Here is an 18085-nt window from a genome sequence, read left to right as displayed (position 1 = left end):
CTGCTGTTTTGCATGCACATTGTCCTGTGTTGTAGCTTTACCAGGTTGGTACCTCATTTTTAGATGCTGCTCCTGGCATTCTCTTTTACACTCTATATTGAACCAACTTTAAGTGCCAGGTTTGATGGTATTGGTATGAGGGATATGCTGATTTACGCATTTACAGAGTTTGGTTGAATATAACTCTGCTGCTGCTGATGGCCTACAGCATCTGATACATGTCAAGTTTTGAGTTTATGACCTGTTCTGAATCATTGAGCACATTAGTAATACCACACAACACAATGATGGGTGACCTGAGTGTGAAGATGGGACTTCGCCTCCACAGGGACTGCACGGTGGTCATTCCAATCAACACTCTTATTGGCTCACCCGTAACTGGTAACTAGGTGAGGGTGATGTCCGGTTTGTTTTTCTAACTATCTTCCACTAGCTCAGTCTGGCAGATATGTCTTCCAGAACTTGCCCAGTTCAGTCAATAGTAGTGCTACTGAGTCACTCTTGGTGATGGACATTGAAGTCCCCCACCCCAAGTATATTCTTTGTTGGTGCCACACTCAGAGCTTCTTCCAAGTATGTTCAACATGGAGGAGTACTGATTCATCAGGCGAAGAAGGGTGGTAAGTGTAACCAGCAGGAGGTTTCCTTGACCATTTTTGATCTGATGCCATGAGACTTCAAGGGGTCTTCAGTCTATTCAGAACTCACAGGGCTATTCCTCCTCAATGTTTATCACTGTGCTGCCAGCTCTCATGGGTCTGTCCTGTCGATGGCACAGGATATCTCTGGGATGGCGATGGAGGAGTCTGGTACTTCAGCTGAAAGGTATGATCCTGTGAGTGTGTCTGTGTCATTCTTATTTAGTCTGTGGGACAGCTCTCACAATTTTGGCATAAGTCCCCAGATGTTAAAGTGAATTTTGCAGGGTTGACTGGGTTGGTGTGCCTTTGTTATGCCCGAGTCCAATGCCTAGGTTGATGCCAGGTGGCTTGTCTGGTATGATTCTCAACATGCTTTATCATTGTAGTTTAATATAACTGAGTGATGAAGCCATTTAAAAGCAATGAAGAGTCAAATACATTGTGTGGCTCTGCAGTTTCACTTAGGCCAGCCCTGGAAAGGACAGTGGGTTTCCTTCCCTAAAGGGAAGTTCTGGGGGTATGGGACTTCTGTTGGCAAACGCTATTTGAAGTTCAAGACTAAATGTATTGCATATTTGATCCGCTAATATTGTAGAAGTAATGCCACTGTGATTGATTTTAGAAGGATAACTTTATTTCTTTCATAAAGGAAACTAGGGGAATGTGAACCAGTTGTATTTTTAACAACAATTCAATGGCTTAATTACTGACTATTTTATTCCAGATTTAATTAACTGAATTGTAATTCCTCAACTGCTACAGTGGACCATTAGTCCAAACTCTGGATTACTGGCCATTAGCATAACCACTACCACACCTGCCATTAAATTTTGCATAAAAGACATTCAGTGTAACTTCCCTTTATTCTCCTGACTTGCTAATGTATAATGTGTATCTCCTGGTAATTTGAACCCTTTCCCATAGTGAACAATTTGCACAGTTTTTTTTTTCTGCACATTGCATTATACTCCAGTATGCTTTGTCACTTTGCCACTTTATGCACTACCATTTATTTAATTAAATGTTAAGTAAGTAAAGTTTCAAAGCACTTGGCCTAACTTATCCAGTAACATTAGAGATTGAATTACTTAGAATGATGTACTATCCAATACTTAATCCAGTTTACTTGTTGTAATACTCCTTCTACAGCAGAACTGCAAATTTAAAATCATTGCCCTTATGTATGAATTCCTGTGTGGCCTCAATCCTCCCTAATCAAGCGCTACAACTTTCCCTGTTCTATGTTCCTCTGAATCCAGCCTTTTATGCACCTCCCCACCCTTTGCCATACCATTGCCATTTGTTCCTTTCAGCTGTCTAAGCACAATACTCTGAAATTCCCTCCTTAAACTCCTCCATCTCTTCACCTCCCTATGCTCCTTTAACGCCCGCCTTAAAGCCCATGTCTTTAATCAATGTTTTGGTCACATCTTATAATAATTTCTCCTTTAGCTCAGCATTCAGTTTTTCCTAATGATTCTTGTGCTTTTCTATGTTAAAAGTACTTTGGAAAGGCAGGCTATTGTTTTTCTGTCTTTCTTTGTTCCATCTGTTTCAGATGAAGTTACATTGTTTCATAGTTTGCCATTGTGAGATTTGAACTCTTGATAGTTTTGCCATTGTGAGATTTGAACTCTTGATTTTCTTTAATCTGATGTTGTAACTCTTTCGAGTACAAACACGTTTCCATCTGTTTCAGATGAAGTTACATTGTTTCATAGTTTGCCATTGTGAGATTTGAACTCTTGATAATCTTTTAAATGAAAACCAAATCAACAAAATTGGGATAAATCAGGCACAGCCCCTAATTCAGGTCAGCTGTAAAACCAAGGACAAAGTTTAAAGGAACCTTACAAACTTTAAATCAAAATGTGATTAAAGGGGTCAACAAAACACCCCAGTCCCCGCGGTGCCCACCGAGCACGGAAGGCCTCGAGAGTGTCAGCAGACACCGCGTGCTCTCTCTCCAGGGACATCCGGCAGCGAACGTAGCCGCGGAAGAGGGACAAACAATCGGGCGGGACTCCCCCGTCGATCGCCCGCTGCCTGGACCTGTTAATGGCCAACTTGGCCAGGCCCAGGAGCAGGTTCACGAGGAGGTCCTCCTCCTTCCCGACCCCCTTCCGCACCGGGTGCCCGTAGATCAGGAGCGTGGGGCTGAAGTGCAAACAAAACATCAATAAAAGGTTTTTCAAGTAACTAAAAAGGGAGTGCAGCCTACAACACCCTATGTATACATGATCCACGGACTCCACAAGACCGCAAAAAGGGCACATGTCCTGAGAGTCCGTGAACCTATGCATCCTCTTATCATAGGGGACTGCTGCATGCAACACCCTCCAACCCAGGTCCCCGATAGAAAGGGGGAGGACACCTCCGTAGAGGGCCTCCCATCGGGGGCCTCCGCCACCGGACGGCAACAAGGCACGCTAGGGCGTGTCAGGGCGACGGACAAGGGCGAGAAAATGGAAGGTGTGCAGCAGCAGTCCGTACAAGAAGCCCCTCTTTGCCGTGCCAAAAGGCACGGAGGGCATGTCCCCGAGGCGGCTCATATTGCGGGGCACCAGCACCCGAGGGAGGGTTCAGGGCTTGGGGCCAATGTGCAATTCTGTCCGAACAGGGGAACGTTCAGACGGAAGACCACCGCGCACCTGGGCCACCTCAAGACCCAAAATAACATCGGGTCCGTGCACGACCGTTCTCAGGTCTTGGATGGCATCGGCTGCGACCTGGACACTCACAGACGTGCGTCGCGCCAACTCCTGCGGAAGCATCCAGCCCAGTCTTCCGCCACCCAGCACGTCCCCGATCCTGGTCACCCCTGCGGCCACAGCCCTCCTCTAAGAAGTAACTCTTTCAAGTTGGAGCAATTCCTGTAACTCTTTCGAGTACAAACCCGTTTCCATCTGTTTCAGATGAAGTTACATTGTTTCATAGTTTGCCATTGTGAGATTTGATCTCTTGATGAAGTTACATTGTTTCATAGTTTACCATTGTGAGATTTGAACTCTTGATCTTAGGGTTACAAACCCAGTACCATAACCACTTGGCTATTTAGGCCAAGCCGGCTATTGTTTTTCATTACTCATCCTCTCTGTCGATATTTATTGACCTATTTATCATGTTGATGGAAATGTTAATTAAGTAACTAGGAACACACTGGAGATTAAATTATCACTTTCTCCACATAATGGACTTAATTGGTTAATTCCCAATCTTAATTGCAGCTCATCTATGTCATTTTGAAACAGATCATGGGTCATACATAAAATATGTAAATCAAAGATTAACCAGAGCAACAGATACCTCTTTATTCAAACCTGCCCTATCAGGGATTTTTGCACAGCAAGAATAGAGTGAGGAAAAATAGTTTTAAAAATTATAGGAGGAAGCAATTTCATACTGTCCGACTGTATTTTAATAATTCTTGCAAAATATTTCACAATAAGAGTTTGAAGGGAATTGGGCCAATAAAAGAAAAGAATATGTTGATAAAGTAGAGAGAAAGCCTATTTATGCATCTGCAATTAGTTCAGATTTGCTTATGAATAGTTAATAGTTTAAACTAGTTCAACTGCAGTCAAAACACATTCTAATGTGCAGTTTTATAAATGAAGCTTATGGCTGGATAAGTGTTACTTAATGTAGTGTATTTGTACTGTTTCTCAGACTTGCTTACTTTAATGTATGTTTTACGTAATACATTATTAATTGTAAAACAAAGTATTAAACTAATGTTGTAAAGTTATGATAGTACATGTTTAAAAATGAGTGATCAAGTGTTGAGAGATGTACTATCAGGTTAGTGAGACAAAGAAAATTGCAACGTTCATTATTCTTCAAAGTAACATGTAAATAATTGATTTGTTTTATTACCATTGTATATTTAAACCATCCATGCAAATGACTATTCTACTTTATCATTTTACACATTTCATACACAAAATACATCTGTAGCTATAGAACTTAATTTCTGTGAGACTGAAAGTGAGCAGTATGTTTGAGTTGCCAAAATCCATAATTCAAAATATATTTAAATCTTCACAATTATGGGTCAGGCATGGAGAATCATGAGCACAGCATATTTGGAAGCTCTCACAATGGACACCAAGGCCTTGAATTTTGCCAGCAGGTGGGTTCTCTGATGGGTTTTAGGGGGAGGAGAATGGGAGGGGAACGTTGTTGTAAGGGCTAGAAACCCATAAGAGCAGATTTTCTGAAGATCCTGCAGAATATAGCTGCAAGGCTTCTTTTAAATGGGGTTCCTGGACACAACCTGATTGACAGTCTGGAGGCCTTTTCAGGTGGTAAACCTGCTTCACAAGACTGAAGCGTAAGAGAGTAGATAGGTGTATTGAGGGAGTGAGAGAGATCATGGTTGGGAGGTGAGGTTTGGATCACACTGGGGTGAGGGTGGGTAGAAGGATTGGAGGGGTACGGGGGTGCAGGGGGAAGCCAGTGGTGGTCAGGGGGAGCAGAAAGATTGCGATGGTCTAGCAGAGGGAGCTTTGATTATACTGGGTAGCTTGTTGGGCCAGGAATGAACGAGACTGCTGTTCCTGGCCTGCAAGCAGTGCTGTCAAGGCACTGACCTCCTTGCCTCCTTTAATCTGCTGGGATTCCTGAGGCCTGAGAAACCTGGCCTCCTATGGTTAAAAATGGAACAACGGTTAAAAAAAAAAGGCAGGCAGCCTCATTATAATATTTATATTACCAACCATCATCCTGTGTGTAGATTGGTCACCTACCCCTTGCCCCGTTTCCATTAAGACTGGAAGTGGGTGGTTTCAAGACAGGTTCAGTTCTTGTTCCAGATCTTCAGCATTTTGACCCCTGACACAACCCCAAGCCGCCCCTTTCTGGGTAATTGTATTTCAGCCCTAAATGTCACTGTGCTATTGTCTGTAAAGAAGCTTATACATACATAACATCATGATTTGTATGCTGTCAGAATAGAGAAAGAAATGGGGTTGATTTGATGAAGGGGAGGTCCAATCTGCTGCATGTAGAGGAGCAGATGAGTTAATGGATCATTCTAATATTTTCTATTTGCTGCACAAATTCTGATAAGCAATAATACCATATTGAATGTCTTTCATTATGATAAATGTAGATAATATTTGTTTATAATTTATGAATATATTTATCTTTCCTTATGCAAAAGAGTAGTCTATACTTTATTTACTATTACAGACAATAGTCATTAAGTTGCTGAGACTATGATAATTGGGCAGATTGATTAAAGAGATTCATATAAACTGTAATGTGCACCATGCACCTGTTCATGATTTATTTAACTATATTCAGAACTTTCAGGTTGCCTCCTGCTACCTAATTAACAATTTCTTCTTAGGCCAATGAATGCTTGGAGAAAGAAAAAATAAAAGTCAAAAGAAACAAAGTTAACTATTAATATAATTTGCACACGTCATGAGATGAATCGGCTATGCATAATTGCTTTTCTTGACAGCAATATTTAATTCCTTTCACTTACATGTTGCGCTTTTCAAAAAATGAAAATTATGTGGGAGAGAGTCAAGTGTAATGGAATTCCTGATTGCAGGTCCCAGTTTCATTTTCTGCTAGATCTCCATTTGTCCAATGGGAGTCGTAATTCTGCACTTGATTCGGATTTCCATTTTCGAGGTGGAAATTGAGAGTCTGTGGCCATATCCCAACGTCATAATCCCCCCTCTCGCCCGGCAGTGTCTGCCTGTGCTATTTTCATTATGGGGTGGCAGGGACAGACTGGAGTCAGGGCTGTCAGCTCAGGAAGCAGGCCCAAGATGGGAACTGAAGCAGGTAGAAGCCAAGGTGGGCAGACTAGAAGGCCCACCTCAGTTCACTGGGACGTTGGCCCAGTTTTGTACATGAGTGTTAGACACCCTAACCTTCACTCATTTGCTGTCGTGGGGAGTGAAGGCAGGGGGTGGTGGGGTACTGCTTGCTTGGATCCTGGAACTTGTTGCCAAGCATCCACATTGCCCTTGTCTGTACTAATTCAGTTAAAAGCCAAGTGGCATTTTATATTCAATGTCTAAACTATCTGAAAATGAATACATCTAATCTTGTGGAGTTTTAGTTCTTCGTCATGAGAGCATTTTATCTGTGTTCTAGAAAGTAATCCGATTTTCTCTTTTGAAGCAGACACATTTCACCAAATCATTGTTTGTTAGTATCTTTACAAAACATTTCTATGTCACACAGACTAGGTTTCTGTGACACATGTAAAATTCCCAACTTGATGGAATTAATGTTTTGTACAAGTTGTGTTGAAAACCATGGCATAAATCTGCATACATGTCAGCTAGAAGGCAATTTTTAAATCAGTTAACGAAAGGATGAATTTGGATTATGGTGAACTATATTTATACGACAGCACAGTTTCATCACAGTATTTTATAAATATATTTATAAATAAAATATTATTTTTGGCAAGTACTTGTTCTAAAACAATTATTTTAACCTCATAAAGATGGCTCCTGTGCAGTATAAAATGTAGATGATATTGCATGAAGTCAGAAATCCAAACGAGGGAGTCAGAAAACAGAACACCAAGAATTTCTGTTTTGTAATTCACTAACATCTTTCCAATATTTTACTATTACTTATTATTATTGGCTATCTCTTCCGACTGCTAATATTATTAAAACTAATAATTATGAGTATAAAATAAGGACTTAATACTTAGTCATAGAATCATTACAGCACTAGAGGAGGCCATTCGGCCCATCAAGTCTATGCTGGCATTTTTGCTCTTATTTTTCTTTTTTATTCAATTAGATGTAGATCCTTGCAGAATTCAATATCCCAAATATACAATATGCTTTCTTCACCTTCCAATAGTACAAACACTGGTTTGTGTTTAAAAAAAAAATGTATTCCTTTTGATCTACTTTGCTGATATTTTATATGATCACACAATCACAGAATCACACAGTGCAGAAGAGGCCCTTCTGCCCATCGAGTCTGCACCAACACGAGAAACATCTGACCTACCTGCCTAATCCCATTTACCAACACTTGGCCCATAGCGTTGAATGTTATGACATGCCAAGTGCTCATCCAGGTACTTTTTAAAGGATGTGAGGCAACCCGCCTCCACTACCCTCCCATGCAGCGCATTCCAGACTATCACCACCCTCTGGGTAAAAAAGTTTTTCCTCACATCCACCCTAAACCTACTACCCCTTACCTTGAACTTATGTCCCCTCGTAATTGACCCTTCAACTAAGGGGAATAGCTGCTCCCTATCCACCCTGTCCATGCCACTCATAATCTTGTACACCTCGATTAGGCCGCCCCTCAGCCTTCTCTGCTCCAATGAAAACAACCCAAGTCGATCCAACCTCTCTTCATAACTTAAATGTTTCATCCCAGGCAACATCCTGGTGAATCTCCTCTGCACCCCCTCCAGTGCAATCACATCCTTCCTATAATGTGGCGACCAGAACTGCACACAGTACTCTAGCTGTGGCCTCACCAAGGTTCTATCCAACTCCAACAGGACCTCCCTACTTTTGTAATCTATGCCTTAATTGATAAAGGCAAGTGTCCCATATGCCTTTTTCAACACCCCACTAACATGCCCCTCCGCCTTCAGAGATCTATGGACACACACGCCAAGGTCCCTTTGTTCCTCAGAACTTCCTAGTGTCTTGCCAATCATTGATATTTGACTTTTAAGGTTTGTACCCAGTCACAAAGTAGCATTCAATATTATTTAAAATCGAATTTTTGTTCTTACTTTTACAATTACTTTAAGAATGAAGATGTATAATTTTGGATGGTTTTTTAGTGTTTTATTTGCTGTAACAAAGATTTCCAAGTTTTAGCCCTATTTAGATGCCATATTGATGTGAATTCAGCATAGTTACTAGGTTGACTACAGATCTTGGCTTAAATGCATTTTTCACATTGGGCAAAGTCTTAGAAACCTGGGCATATATTAGTGTCTGAAGCATAAAAACAATATGCTAACTTAAACTGTGTAAATTCTATTACTAAAATATGTTGGGTATTTAATTTAAGCCTCATCGCTTAAGTATTAATAAGTGAAAATATCAAGCCATATGTCTGACAATATAATTTATGCACATGTTTCATACCAATCTTGTATTTCATTGAGCTTTTCTGATATCTTAACATTACATAAGCAAATAGACGATTTCACTCTGGACACTTAGGGCTTGCAAAGTTTTAAAACAATCATGGAAATGTTAAGTACTGCTTTAATGAATGTATTTTTTTGAAAAAAATTCTGACATACCACATACTCCAGTCTGTGAAATAAAATGTTTTCTGTTTTCTAAATCAGTTATCCTTTATCCTTGGTTTAACTTATTCAGGTTGCTAGATGGGATGAATGATGAACATATTATCATTCAGCAGTATGTAAATGAGCTTACGAACAACTCACGGTCAGTAATGGAGACTAAACTTTGATCTTATTGAATAGAATCTGATACTGAGCCAAATGCTTCATAGAATGTATTTAGTAATTTAGAATGCATTAGTACTGGGTCAGTGACAAGTTTAACAATTAATATGAGTATCCTTTTTGTTGACATGAGTTAACAAAGGTTTATATTATATAAAAAATGTGGGAAAGGAAAACCTTGTCAAAAACTCATACATGGATTTGTAGCACTGTTAAAGAATAAATGTTACTAATTCATTCCAGTACTTGTTTTACTGTCCCAAAGAATGTCCGCTGCCCCTATTGTGCAGGATGAAAGTAATAAAGCCAAATGTTCACCTTAGCTTTGTTGCTTAGCTTAGTGACAAGTCTGTTGACTGATGGGTTACAGTTTTAATGCTTAAGAGATTAAACATCAGTTTAAAAGCTTTTGCATGATTTTGTTACTTCAAAAAGGAAACTTTCAGTATTAATTGATAGTAGGTGTATTAATATTTAAACCCATAGACTCTGCTGCTTGCTTATTAGTTATTTGGTTAACACGTTTATAAACGAATAAGAAGATGATACTCTTACTGTAGGATCTGTGAATACTCTATTGTTAATGTTGCCAGGTAAAGGGAATGTTGAAAGCAAGGGAAATGACAAAAAGTTCTATATATTTATCTGGTCCCGTGCTTTGTGAATTAGTCTGTCTGTATTTGTAAATAGATTATAAAGATTGATTATGTGGCTGCAGCAAGATTGAATCCCTACCAAGGATTATCTTATTTGTCTGAACAAGTGGTGAAGATTTTTTCCTGGGGCTTATTAGAAATATCTAAAGTAATGGAACCCATTGCTTACCTTCTGATCTCAAGCTGTGTCTGGAATTTTTGAATATACATAAATGTGTAGGTTTGATTTTTTAAAAATGGCAATTACTTGCCTGGTATGTAAAAATGAATGTTGATTATTTACAGCTGATACACATACAGTGGCAATTAATGATAATTCATACCAGGAAAATAAATAGAATATAAATGACACCTTTAAGAGATTAAGAAACTAAAATTCCTAGGTGTGGAGGATGAATTTAGACTCAACCATATGAGAGGAACTAAGATCTGGGACAGAATCCAAACTGAACAGGCTTCCGCTCTATTTCCATTCTAACCTAAATTTCAGTTCGATGGGTGGGCAAGAGATGGTTTCACCCACTCTACTTTATCAAGGCTGAGACCTTGGGAGTCTGGACATATTTTCAAGCTACTCATCGAATTCTGCCCGTTGTGCCATCCAATTGGCCCACAGGAAGTGTATCTCTTTTAATTGATCATTTAGGAAAATTACAAAATATCATGGTCCTTTGCTGAATCTCAGTGTCCACAGGAGGAGTGAAAGATGCGACACTGACTACTGCCTTTCCTAGTGGTGGGGCTCTGTTGCACCTCTGATAAAATTTCACTTTGTATATCCAACTAAGGTTGTGCAGATAAGCAAGTTATATCCTTCAGGAGAAAATCTGAAGTGTCCAGAGTATTGAGCATTTGCAGATTTCAGTTCTTCGTCCCAATCTCCTTTTTGAACTGTTATTCTAAAACTTTTTTGTTTAAATAAAAAGGAGATAATTATGCTATGCTGATGTGAACTTAATAATTTATACTATTGTAGCTATTTACAAAATGAATAAGAAGCCTCCAGGGGATAAAGTTATTACATGTGTGCTTTTTGGCAATGTTTAACATATTTGTGCCAATTTCCTCTCTGCTATTTTACTGTGTCTGCAGACACATATTGTAAATGTGTTGAAGGGCGTCAACCTAGCACAGATAGGATCACATTCATCAGTGCACCAAAAACAGTAAAATTAAACAAAGTTAAACCTTCTAGATATAGTAGTGGCTTACAGCTTGTGATGGTCAGTCAGCAAACACCGCAACCTCAGTTACTATGATTATTTTTGTTGATGAAGACCGTTAATTGTTTAACAGTAACGGTTAAAGTCGAAAAAACACATGGAGCAGGATTTTTTGGATGACGGTGTTTGCTACCCCGTCACTCAAAGAGTCGCTCCAAGAAGTGTTAATTGGCTGACTTCCGCCCCTCACTTAGGCGTAAAATTGTGGACAGGTCAGGAGCAGGCGGGAGGGAGGTGGGAGGCCACCCAAAGAACTTTACAGCCCTCCCCCGCCAACAAAATACTGTAAGATTCTATCCATGCACATACAGCAATGAAAGACAGACAAATGGGGCAATAGTTTGGATTGAACAGGGGATTGTTAGATTTTTTTAAAATTAGTTTATTACACATTTTTTATTAATAAAACATCCAACCCTTCTTATGGGGTGAGGAATTTGGTGCCTATTTTTGATATGCTTGGCTTTTCTCATTTAGGTATTGACCCAAATTTCATGGTAGGAATAACTGTGAGGCCTATCAGGGTTCACTGTTATAATGGAGTAAATCAAACAGCAATTTCTGGCATCCACACATGTGCAGTTAAACATGGAAATCAGGAAATTGCTGCCCGATTTTCCTTGCTCCTCCACAAACTTTGCTACATTGGCACCTTACTTTGAGACTGCAGTCAAATACGTGTAAGTTGCAGTGCTTGCACACTAGATACCCACTAGACTCATCAACAAAAGTTAAGGTGTAAATTAATTTTTAATGTTGTGATAAGTCTTAATTACTGCCAAACAATCCCTCTGGCATTAAAAATTTACTTTTAGAAGCATGGAATCTCATTTCTTCAGATTTTTATTGGTACTTTAAAAATTAGTTTTTTTTTACATTTTCCTTCTGTCTCTTATCTCTCTCTTAATCTCCTCTTTCACTTTTTACTCCATTTTCTGCACATAATTTTACGTTGATGGATTAAATATTCTAATTTGCACTTGCTGCTTTAGACTCTGCGGTAGAGAAATCTGGCTCCATAGCGCCAATGGTAGTGGAAGCCCAAAACTCCAAAAGTGTTGGCTGGAACATGTCCAACCACACGCAAGTTGTAAAAGTGCCAGTGCAGGCATGGCATGCGCATGTCAAAAGCATGCATTGTGAGCAGATTGTAATGTCAAACATCATTTAACATTGATTTGGCATAGGATCTGCCATTTTGGACCTCACAGACTCTCTTAATCATGTCCTCTCTTAATTACTCCCAGCTGTACATGCAAACAGCTGCATGAGGGACCGCCCACCCCCCACCATCCCTCCTTCCCTCAACTGCAATTATTTAAAGGGCGAACTATCTAACTTCCAGGTGAGGTGCTTTTAACTTACTTTTGCTGGTGCACATTGAATGGGGGTACTTGCTGTTCACAAGATAGTGATGCTGGACGTTGACAAGGATGTCAGAGGAGTTAGAAGCCTGCCAGGAGAAAGCCTGCTTTCATTAATCAGGGCAGTAGTTTCCATTTCTCTTGGGCTGCAGCATCACTTGGAGGTGAATAGGTATCTGAAATAATCTAAAAGACTAACAGAATGCTGGCTTTTTATGTGGAGGAATAGGCTAGAAGTCATGCTTCAGCTACACAAAGCCCTGGTTAGACCACACCTCAGCTACTGCTTGCAGTTCTGAGCAGCACACCCTGGAAGGATATTTTAGCCTTGGACAAAGTGCAGCACAGAATTATAGAATGATACCTGGAATCCAAGTGTTAAACTAGGAGGAGAGATTAAATAAACTAGGATTATTTACCATAGAATTTAGAAGGTTACTGGTTGGGTAGATCGGGAGAAACTCTGTGACTGGAAAGACCTGGACTATACCTGGCTCACCACATGCAGACAGCACACTTATAATGAGAACAATGCTGTCATCAAGAACATGGTTACAGCAAACCACTGACATCTTGAAACAACTGTTCAGATGCCTGGACTGTGTGGGTGAATCCTCCAGTACTTGGTCTGCTATCTGCCACAGCGTCACTTACATGAGTGTGTATTCCTTGCCACCAGGCTGTCAGAGGGCACCCTTACAAGGAGGAGACATCTGGGATTCCTTCACTCTGGATGGGCTGTCAGTGAGTGGATACTCAGACTTTGGTTCATCTGAGATCTCATCCCCACATCATCGTTCCTCCACCATTCCCCACCTTTCAATACACCTGCTAGATACCATCGTAGTGCGCTCATGGCCAAAATCCTGAATTAAAAGCTACCACTGAAAAACCATTCCATAACAACTTTAATCATCAACACTTTGAATATTACATAGAAAACTGAATTAATCCCCGTTGTGTATTCTCTTAATGCCAACCTTGATGGTGCCTTTGCCATGCCTACGCTGCTCCTACACAGAGCTACTCCAGTGGCTGCTGCATGATTGGGGAAGGTCTGCTATCTTTCAGTGGAGATGACAGCAGATACCTTGCAGGATGACCTTGATGGACGGCAGAAGTTTGGGCTGGGTGGCTGAGAGGCACCATCGTGAGCATTAACAGAGTGACAGTGGTGGGAACACAAATGCTGCTCTCATGAGAGAAGTCAGCAGATTAGTGCACCACGGAGCCACTGCGACTCTGCCGGGGTAGCATCTCAGAAATACTAGTAATCTGCTGGAGCACAGATTGCTGGACTGCTGAGAGAACCAGAAAATCCCTTTGAGCACTGATATCCACATGATGGCCACACTAAATTGGGCTTGTATGGCCTCAGCCAGAATTTCCACTGCAGGATTCAGATGCTGGGTGACTTCTGCTTGACGCTGCACATCTGAGATGTGTCCATAAGTACTGCCTTCACAGAATCACCGAATCATACTGGCATAGAAAAGGCCATTCGGCCCATTATGTCTGCACTGACTCTCCAAATGAGCATTATGACCTAGTGCCATTGTCCTGCATCTTCCCTGTACCCTTGCACATTGTTTCTATTCAAATAATCATCTACTGCTTTCTTGAATGCTTCAATTGAGCCTGCCTCCATCACACTTCCAAGCAGTGCATTCCAGACCCAAACCATTTGTTGTGTGAAAAAGCTTTTTCTCACCTCACACTTGCTTCTGTTGCAAATCACTTTAAATCTATGCCCTCTGGTTCTTGATCCTTCTACGAGTGGGAACAGCTTTTCCCTATCTACTCTGTCAAGCTCCCTTGTGATACTGAACACCTCTATCAAATCTACTCTCAGCCTTCTTCTCTCCGAGGAGAACAGTTCCAATCTTTCCAATCTATCTTCATAGCTGAAGTTTCTCATCCCTGGAACCATTCTTGTAAACCTCTTTTGCACCCTGTCCAATGTGTTCACATCCTTTCTATAATATGGTGCCCAGAACTGTACACAATATTACAGCTGAGGTCTAATGAGTGTCTTATATAAATTCAGCATAACCTCCTTGCTCTTGTATTCTATAACCCTCTTAATAAAGCCCAGGAAACTATATGTTTATTAACTGCTATCTTTACCTGTCCTGCTACTTTCAATGATCTATACACATATACACCCAAGTCTTTCTGCTTCTGCACCCCCTTCAAAATTTCACCAATTATTTTATATTGTCTGTCCATGTTCTTCCTACTAAAATGCATCATCTCACAATTCTCTGCATTGAACTTCATCTGCCCACTCCACTAATTTGTCAATGTCCTCATGAAGTTCCACACCATCCTCCTCATTGTTCATGATATTCCCAAGCTTCATATCATCCACAAACTTTGAAATTGCCCCCTGCACATCGAGATCTATTAATATATATCAGGAAAAGCAAGGGTCTCAATACGGACCTCTGGGGAACTCCACTACGAACTTCCTCCACCCAGAAAAATATCTATTGACCATTACTCTCTGCTTCCTATTTTTCAGCCAGTTTTGTATCCATGTTGCTAGTGTCCTTTTTATCCCATGAGAAATAACTTTTCTCACAAGTCAGTTGTATGGTACTGTGTCAAATGCCTTTTCAAAGTCCATGTACACCATATCAACAGCATTACCCTCATCAACCTTTTCTGTTACCTCTTCAAAAAAACTCCAGCAAGTTAGCTAAACATGATTTCCCCTTTAGAAATCCATGCTGGCTCTTCTTTATCAACCCATATTCTTCCATGTGACTACTAATTCTATCCCGAATAATTGTTTCTAGAATCTTGCCCACCACCGAAGTTAAACTGACTGGTCTGTAATCGCTGGGCTTATCCTTACAACCTTTTTTGAACCAGGGCATAATGTTAGCAATTCTCCTGTCCTCTGGCACCACCCCTGAGTTTAGAGAAGACTGAAAGATTATGGCCAGTGCCCCTGAAATTTCCACTCTCACTTCCTTCAATATCCTTGAATGCATCTCATCCAGTCTCGGTGCCTTGTCAACTTTAAGTAATATGGTCTTTTCCTTTTGGGAAAAATAAACGTAATAACCTTGCCCTATTTATTCTGTCAGTTGTAAAACTTTGCCATTTTTCTTTAAAAACCAAACACCTCTCCACATATTTTAAAATGCAAATTTCACACCCTATCTACTGACTTTACCCTAGCTCACTCATTAGCATTTCAAATGCCCTTTTTACACCTAACTCATGGAGTCTTGGAGTTGATCACTGTTATGATACGGCAGGTGGTATTTGCCAGGCTAACCAAATCTATAAGGGAAACATGGACACGTTATCACAATGGTTTTGCAATTTGTATTTATTACGAGAAGGTTTGTGCATTGAATTTAGAATGAGTCCACTAATACCTGAAGAGATTTTAAAAATTAAATTAAACATTTATTTGCAAAAGAAAAGAACTAAAACACATACACAAGATTACAGTTACACCGTTACTTAATATTATAACAATTCCCAAATTTCCTAATAAACCTGACTCTCAACTACACACTCCCTTTAACCTAACAGTTCAAAATAGATTTTAAATGTAAAAAGGCAACTCAGTAAGGTTACCACAGCACCCACTCGAAAGTGGAATTCCAAAGGCTTTTTAACACAACTTTAGTTACTGGAACAGCAGACTACTGTAAAGTGGCTAGAGGCTGCATCCTCAAGTCTGTTTCACATGTTGTATCTTTTAGATCTGACACGGCCATCCCTGATACAATCTTCCATCCTTCTTTAAATATATTTCTTCCTCTTTAATCTGTAAATCCCATTGTTTTCAGGGGCAGGATTTTTCCTATGGCGAGCGGGCTGGGCTGGGCAGGGGCCATGCGCGGAGCCAATCGCTGACCGCAATCGGCTCCTTGCCACCATTTTACGCGTGCGGGCCAATTAAAGCCCGCCCGGCATAACATGCAGTTGGAGTGCAGGCAGGGGAAGGCAAGAGAGTCAGGGCCAGTGCTCTTTCATGCATGCGCACGAAAGAGCGCAGCAATCTCCCTGAGGCATAGAGCTGCTTTAGGGAGATTGAATGGATATTAAAATAATTAAAGAAATGATTTTAAAATTTATTTAAGTCACATGAGTGGGTCATGTTTTATTTACTTATTTATTTAATAGAAGCTTCAGGAAACCTTATCCTGCTCATGGGTGAGGTTTCCTGAAAAACATGAAGGGTGCTTGGGCTTTCCACCTGTCCGCCAACCTTACAGCTAGATGGGCAGTGTTCACAAGTGGTTCATTTAATTTCTTAATGGCCTTAATAGGCCATATACATTTAGGCCGGTGCGGGCCCGCCAAGCAAAATATCGCAATAGCGCGCGATGACGTTGAGACCCATGCCCAACAACATGGCGCGTCATTTTACGTGGCATGTCGGATCCACCCCCACACGCCAACTGGAAAATTCTGCCCCATATGTCTTTGGAATTTACTTTTCTCATATTATAAAATCTTCCATGTTGTCCTTTTGAGAAAAATAAACACAATAACCTTGCTCTATTTATTCTGTCAGTTGTAAAACTTTGTATTTTTTTTGAAAACCAACACCTCTCCACATAACTTAAAATGCAAATTTCACACCCTATCTACTGACTTTACCTTAGCTCACTCATTAGCATTTCAAATACCATTTTTACACCTAACTAATTTGATAATTTCAACCTTTCAATCTAACCACCTCTAATTCATTTAAATCAGCTACACAAACAGAACCATCCACACACACATAAACATAAGCCTACTTTACAATACCCCACAATAATATTATGAAAAATGTGGTAGTTTCGTGATGCCACCACTTCCATATTGGAAAGGATGGACTCCCAAGCTCTTGTACAAACCCTATGCCAATTTGGAGCTGGAATGAATGTCCATCAGAGTTCTCCTGTATGTTGCCCATCAAAGTCCTTATCTGAGCCCCCTGCAGCAGAACTGGCACATGCCAATTTCCTTTCCCCTGGCCTTGCTACAGCTCTTTTATGCCCAGTGACTCCCACACCTCTCTACAGCCCCCTAAGGTGCACACAATTTTCATATCTGAGCTGATGCTCCTGGGGGTTACCATTGACCAGAAACTGAAGTGGATTAGCCATATAAATACAGTTGCTACAAGAGCAGAACAGAGGTCAGAGGCTAGGAATCCTGCGGCAAGTAACTCAGCCCCTGACTCCCGAAAGCCTATCCACCACCTACAGGGCACAAGTCAGGAGTGTGATGGAATACTCTCCACTTGCCTGGATGAGTGCAGCTCCAACAACACTCGAAGCTTGACACCATCCAGGACAAAGCAGCCCACTTGACTGGCACCCCTTCCACAAACATTCAATCCCTCCACCACGGACAGTGGCAGTATTGTGTACCACCTACAAGATGCACTGCAGAAATTCACCAAGACTTCTTAGGCAGCACCTTCCAAACCCACGACCACTACCATCTAGAAGGACAAAGGCAGCAGAAACTTTGGAACGCCACCAGCTGGAAGTTCCCCTCCAAGACATTCACATCCTTACTTGGAAATATATCACTGTTCCTTCACTGACACTGGGTCAAAATCCTGGAACTCCCTCCCTAACAGCGCTGTGGGTGTACTTACAGCACAGGGACTGCAGCAGTTCAAAAAGGCAGCTCACCACCACTTTATTAAGGGCAATTAGGGATGGGCAATAGGGATGCTGCCTAGTCAGCGACGCCCACATCCCGTAAATTATTTTTTTTTAAATTGTCAGATCAA

At 40.8% G+C, this 18085-nt stretch overlaps 1 protein-coding gene across 23 annotated transcripts in view; it reads left to right on the top strand.

Annotated features, from left to right (window-relative positions):
- dtna (dystrobrevin, alpha) overlaps positions 1-18085 on the top strand; it is a 444909-nt gene that overhangs the window by 329346 nt on the left and 97478 nt on the right. The gene's annotated exons all lie outside the window — the stretch shown is intronic.

The sequence above is a fragment of the Carcharodon carcharias genome, chromosome 6, assembly GCF_017639515.1.
Source record: "Carcharodon carcharias isolate sCarCar2 chromosome 6, sCarCar2.pri, whole genome shotgun sequence".
Classification (NCBI taxonomy): Eukaryota; Metazoa; Chordata; class Chondrichthyes; order Lamniformes; family Lamnidae; genus Carcharodon; species Carcharodon carcharias.
The sequence above is the reverse complement of the archived record's forward strand: the minus strand, read 5'-3'. Positions and strand labels throughout refer to the sequence as shown.